A 6,986-nucleotide genomic window follows, 5' to 3' on the forward strand; every position below is an offset into this window, starting at 1 on the left:
AATTGAAAATCTAAAATTTTATTTTTCGAGAACGAATCTTTTATGGTTTAATGAATATTTTGAAGATAAATATTATTTTAAATCATTCTTAATTCTTTATGAATTTAAAATTCATGGTTCCAAAAATGATAATGCGACTTATAAGTTGATATGATGATATAGGCCATTAAAGTCATGATTATGATTATAGTGTGATTATGATTATGGTTCTTCTGACTTATGGGGGAGCTTCTTTCAAATAAATTTTATTAAAAGCTTTTCTATAATGCTTTTTGTAATCAAATCTTTTTATAGGTTAATGTTAGTAGTTTATAGATATGTTAGGGGAGGGAGAAATGTTAGTGTCAGAGATTGAATCACATACCTCTTGCTTATAACTCCTTCAACGTTTCTAGTCAAACCACTAAGCTATTCCTTCGGGGATGCTTCTTGGAATCAATTAATATATTACACTTTGAAAACTGCAGCTGGATGACATAATAATCTAAACCATTGAGACAGCTCTGTATCAAGAACTGAAGGAAGCTAGGAAGTTGATCCTGCACATTCTAAGTCAGTATATGAACCAAACATGCATTCATCTTGATGCGGCCAAAGGTTGAGGCGACATTCTATTTGAAGAATTTTGATTTCTTTTAGTTGTTTATAAATCAATTTTACTTACAATGCCACTTTCTATAAAATGTAATTGTGTTTAGAAAATATATTCATAAGTTAGAGATCACGCGAACCGAACAGATTTTAAATTCTACTCTGATTGGAATTTAAAATCTATCTTCATGAGTCATGAGTAAGAATTTTATGGTTTATATATGCCAATTTTGTAAGCATGATTATTAATGCTTAATCTACTGCTATCTTGGATTCTTTTTTTTTCTTTTTGTGATGCTTTTAAATATTTATCATTCTTTGCCAGATTATTACTGGTTAGCATATTGGAGGATTTGTTTATTTTCGAAATTGTATCTCATTAACCTATAATGTTCATTCTCTATAAAGTGAGCATATATTTTATATTCTAAGATCTATTCATTTAATGTTATGCTAATCTTTACCGTTTAGAAATCTATGAACTAAATATTTCAACTATATGTTGTAGGTGCAAATGAAGTATAAGGATACCGTGATACTTGTGGAAAGATTCAGTTTAGTTTCAATTGCGAATAAGAAAGTTCTAAAATTGCTCAAACAATTCCATTGATATGCCTGCAAAGTGCAAAGTTTAAATAATTTAAATTGACTAGAGAAAAAATATGTATATTGGTTGAGACCAAATAGAGCCTTCATTCTGAAATAGGAGTATTAGCAAATTGTGATACAACAGTAGTTATTGCATTGACAAGAGGATCATAGGCTTCTTGAATAATATATGTCAATGCTGTACCATAGTCAATAACTATAATTAATTATAGTACAGCATTGACACATCTTATTGAAGAAACCAATTATCCTCTTATCAATGCAATAAATACAGTTGTATCACAATTTGGAAGTTTTTCTATTTTTGAAAGAGACTAGTGTTATATAGTTTTAATCATTATATATATTTTTACTTAGTCAATTTAATGTTTGTGGGTGGAGCATCAATGAATTTTAGTTTGTAGCTTGATGAATCACCTCATATAGATCGTCATGTAGTACAAGAAAAATTGCATAATTGTAGCTGGAAAGTATTGCTAGTTCCCAGCCACGGTCAACTTGCAGATTTCTTCACCAAAATGTTACATCGTGTTTTCGATGTCTTTGTTTCCAAGTTTTCTTTAGTTGATATTTATCTCCAATCTTATATCCGTTATTAATTAGGAGTTAGATTTTCATTTATTATTCAGTTAATATGTAGTAACTATTTTAAGTTGTAGCTTATTCTTTCATGATATTTAAGGAGATCACCTATGAAATTTCGTAAATATGTAATAACTATTTCTAAATTTCGTAAATTTCACGTATATAAGTGTTCTATATGCATATAATTTTTTCAATAAATTTTTTGCTTATCGTATTTGAACTGGATCATATTTTAAATTTTATGTATCTTGTATTCGTATTGTATCGTTTTTCCGTATTATGAATTCGGACTTTGATAGGAGATCTATTATTCAGAAAATCTTTTTATTTTGAAAAAGCAGTTTTTTATATGCAACCAAATAATTTCCTTTTTTTTTTTTTTACCGTTTACACATATTGTACATTATTTTATTTGCCAAATTAAACAATTCTGTAATAACATTCTGCTTATGTCTTTCTAAAATTATGTTATGTTATTATATATTAGTAGTAAGGGTATTTTAGACATTTCTATTCTTTTATATATATACTCATTGTAACCCTATTAATTGAAGTTTGGTTCATTCTATGTTATGAAACCCTAGAGTGGTTGTCTCTCTTCTTCCTCTTTTTATTGTTAACATGATATCAAAGAACTTTGGTTGATTTTGAGATCTACTATAAAGAAGAGAGAGATTATTTTGATAGGAAAGATAACCACCAAAAGAGAAAAGAGAAGAGTAACCATATTCTCGATTTTGTTAAATCAGTCTCACAAAGACATCGATTGCGCATTAGTTAACCGTTGGATCGGGCTGATTTTTGGACAATAGGTTTGCAACATTCGGGTCTTCGTCTTCAACGGTCGGATCGGCGAAACGATGTCTGTAGGGGGAGAAATCGGGCTCACACAACAACAGATTATCATGTACAAAACTTTTGAATGTTAGTTCACCTTTTGTTTTGATGATTAGAGGGGGGTGTAGCTTCGAAGAAAAGGTTAGAATGGCACAAAATGCGGGCTACCCAGCTGCAATTGTCTATGACAATGAAGATGGTGGCGTCTTGGTTGCAATGGCAGGAAATTCTGCTGGTATAAGAATACATGTTGTATTTGTATCAAAAGCTTCGGGTTTGGCTCTAGAAGGATCACAATTTGATGCTAATCATTATGACACTAAGATGAATGAACTGCTTGCCAGTGATGGGCAAGAATTCTTCGCCTCATATGATGAAGTCCATGATAGCTTTGATGCAATGGGGCTGCAAGAAAACCTTTTGCAAGGCATATATGCTTACGGTTTTGAGAGGCCTTCTGCAATCCAGCAAAGAGGAATTGTTCCTTTTTGCAAAGGTCTGGATGTGATTCAACAGGCTCAGTCAAGAACTGGGAAGACATCAACATTTTGTTCTTGAATTTTGTAGCAGCTCGATTACGGATTTGTTCAATTCCAGGCTTTGGTTTTGGCCCCTACGAGGGAGCTAGCTCAACAGATTGAGAAGGTTATGCGAGCTCTTGGCGATTTCCTTGGTGTTAAGGTTCATGCTTGTGTTGGTGGGACAAGTGTTCGTGAGGATCAACACATTCTCTCTGCTGCTTGTTTGTTATGATCAGTATTAAGGAGTTGATTTTGGTTTGGTTCACATGCTTTCAATTGTTGTGGTTCTTTGCTGATTTGGTTGGTAATTTAATTGTTCGTCTCTCTTATCTCTTTAGTTGCTTTCTTATGTGTTGTCGCTCTCTCTCTGTTGCTTCTTCTGTTTGATTGCTCCTCTCTCTAGTGATTTGCTTTGTTACTTCTCTCCATATTAATTGTTCTATTTGTTTGCTATTCTCTCATGTGGTTCATCTATTTGGTTGCTTCTCTCTTTGTTTAGTTTGGTTTGGTGTAGTTTAGTTTGGTGTAGTTTAGTTTGGTTTGATATGATTTAGTTTTGTTTGGTTCTATTTGGTTTGGTTTGTTTTGATTTGGTTTCATGGTGCTACTTCTTTGGTTGTTCCTATCTGTTGATTTTGATATTGGTTGATTTGAGCTTTAGTTTGAGGGGTTGTTTCAATATTAGGAAATTTTAGGGAGATGTTAAGTAGTATGTTATTGGGCTTTTATATTATATATTAAGGGTTTGTTTTGATATGGTTGTTGCTCCTTTTTTTGATTGCTCCTTTTTTGATTTGATTTTTTGTTGGCTTGGTTTTTCTCTTGATTGTGACTATTTGATATGATTTCTTGTTGGTTTTGGTTTCTCTCTTTTTTGTGATTGTTTGGTATAGCTAATGATCCTCTCTTTGGCTTCTGCTTCTTCTTTCGTTGCTTCTCTTTGTTGGTTCTTCTCTTTGATTGTTGCTTCTTCTTTGGTGACATCCCTCTTGTCCCTCAGGCTGTTCAACCACCTCCTGTGATTGTTGATCTCCTCGTTATCCCTCTCGTCAACTTTGTCTGAGCCCTCTTCTTATAAAGAGGTTGTTCTTGATCCTCTTTGGCAGTAGGCTATGGCAGAAGAACTATCTGCATTGCACAAAACCAATACTTGGGAATTAGTACCTCTTCCTCCTAGGAAACGTGTTATTGGGTCTCGTTGGGTATATAAGATCAAAACTAAGTTTGATTGGTCAATTGAGCGCTACAAAGCATGTCTTGTTGCTAAGGATTTCTCTCAACACTATGGTATGGATTATGAAGAAACTTTTGCTCTTATAGCCAAGATGACCACTATTCATACTCTTCTTCTTTACAGATTGCTGATTTGTTCACAAAGATGCATTCCATTAAACGTTTTTGTTTTTCAGTTGACAAACTCTCAATGCTCCATGTTAATGTATCGTGAGTTTGAGGGGAGATGTTAGATAATGTTATTATATATTAGTAGTAAGAGTATTTTAGACATTTCTATTCTTTTATATATATACTCATTGTAACCCTATTAACCGAAGTTTGGTTCATTCTATGTTATGAAACCCTAGAGTGGTTGTCTCTCTTCTTCCTCTTTTTATTGTTAACAATTGTTTCATTTATAGATCGTATAACGCATGGTTTTAAATTTGTCCTTACAAGAATGTTGTTCATAGATACTTATTTGTTATAGATCTGGATGTAGGGTGCTGAAGAAAAGAAATAAATTCCAAGTTCCAAGATGTTAAATATTATTCCAAAAGAACATCTTTGGCCTTAAATTCATGAATTTGTTGATGGAATGTTTGGTCACATTATAGACAAAGTTTAGTCTGTCTATTCATTAGAAAAATTCTAAACATTCATAAAGGATTATATTTAGCTATAAACACACAAAGACTAATTTTATATTTTTTTGGAATTAAAGTGATAACGCTTTATAATTTAAGAAATAAAATACTGGTGTAATCATTTTAAAATCCTTTAATGGATTGGAATTTGGATTTATATTTTTGAAACTAAACCAAGCACTATCACACAGACAACTTCTTTGGAAAGCTCTACAGAATAGCCATGGCCTATTACAAAATGCAATATATATATTTTGGTTAACTTTTTGGTTTGATTCATCTTTTTTAAATGGACAAGTAATGTGTATTAGGGTAGTTATAGATTTGCAATCACTCATCTTAAATTTTCTGTGAAGTTCTTTTGTATCCCTAAGAATAACTAAAGTTCTCTCATCGTATTCATTTGAAATTCAAACTGCATCAATTTAGAAAATCCTTGGTAAAGAGTGTCATTAGTAGATACAAAAATAATGTCATCAACATAAATTTGAATAATAAGAATATCCTCTTCTATTGATTTTCTAAAAAGTGTATTATCTACTTGTCTTTTTTCGAAGTTATTTTTAAGCAAGAAGTTATTAAGTCTATCATACCATGTCCTAAGAAGAACTAAAATTCTCCTATCGTACTCATTTGAAATTCAAACTGCATCAATTTAGAAAATCCTTGGTAAAGAGTGTCATTATAGATACAAAAATAATGTCATCAACATAAATTTGAATAATAAGAATGTCCTCTTCTATTGATTTTCTAAAAAGTGTATTATCTACTTGTCTTCTTTCAAATTTATTTTTAAGCAAGAAGTTACTAAGTCTATCATACCATGTCCTAAGAAGAACTAAAGTTCTCCTATTGTACTCATTTGAAATTCAAACTGCATCAATTTAGAAAATCCTTGGTAAAGAGTGTCATTAGTAGATACAAAAATATTTTCATCAACATAAATTTGAATAATAAGAATGTCCTCTTCTATTGATTTTCTAAAAAGTGTATTATCTACTTGTCTTCTTTCAAAGTTATTTTTAAGCAAGAAGTTACTAAGTCTATCATACCATGTCCTAAGAAGAACTAAAGATCTCCTATCGTACTCATTTGAAATTCAAACTGCATCAATTTAGAAAATCCTTGGTAAAAAGTGTCATTAGTAGATCCAAAAATAATATCATCAACATAAATTTGAATAATAAGAATGCCACTTTCTATCGATTTTCTAAAAAGTGTATTATCTACTTGTCTTCTTTCAAATTTATTTTTAAGCAAAAAGTTACTAAGTCTCCTCCATGATCACTTCTAATTGTTACAATCTTAAGACACTTTTCATTCATTATTTGTTTGCAAAAAATGATAAACACTTTATGGGTTTCATCCTTACTTCTTAAGAATTTTACCCATGTCCACCTAGTTAATCATCTACTGTAACAAAACCATATTTCTTTCCATTTAGATAGACTGTTTTCATTGGCTTAAAGAGATCTATATGTAAGAGCTCAAGATGCATTAAGGTAGAGACTGAGTTCTTTCGAGTAAATGAGTTCTTTTTTTTTTTTTTCCTTTTGACAAGCTTCACACATGATTTCAGTTTTGCAACTAAACTTAGGTAGACCTTTGACTAATCGAAGTTTATTCAATTTTGAAATTAATATAAGGTTTTCATGACCTAATCTTTTGTGTCAAATTAGTTTCTCTTCATTTACTAACATAAGACATTTAATCTTTTGTTTCTAGAGACTAAATAGATTTATCTTATAAATATTGTTTTGCCTCTGACATGTAAAGAGTACAAATCCATCTTTCTAACTAATTGTCTTGCATATTTTTTTTATTGAATATAATATCATAATTATTATCACTTAACTGACTAATACTTAATAAATTATACTTAAGAACTTTAACAAACAATATATCTTTAATAGAAGGAGAAGTACCATTACCAACTGTACCTTGACCAATGATCTGGCCTTTTAGCTTTCCACCAAAAGTC

The 6,986-nt window shown here is 31.0% G+C and overlaps 1 pseudogene; it reads left to right on the forward strand.

The window, feature by feature from the left end:
* The first annotated feature begins 2,437 nt into the window (after positions 1-2,437).
* On the forward strand, positions 2,438-3,629 carry LOC101515000 (eukaryotic initiation factor 4A-8-like; annotated as a pseudogene).
* Positions 3,630-6,986: the final 3,357 nt, after the last annotated feature.

This window comes from Cicer arietinum, chromosome 5, assembly GCF_000331145.2.
Source record: "Cicer arietinum cultivar CDC Frontier isolate Library 1 chromosome 5, Cicar.CDCFrontier_v2.0, whole genome shotgun sequence".
Lineage (NCBI taxonomy): Eukaryota > Viridiplantae > Streptophyta > Magnoliopsida > Fabales > Fabaceae > Cicer > Cicer arietinum.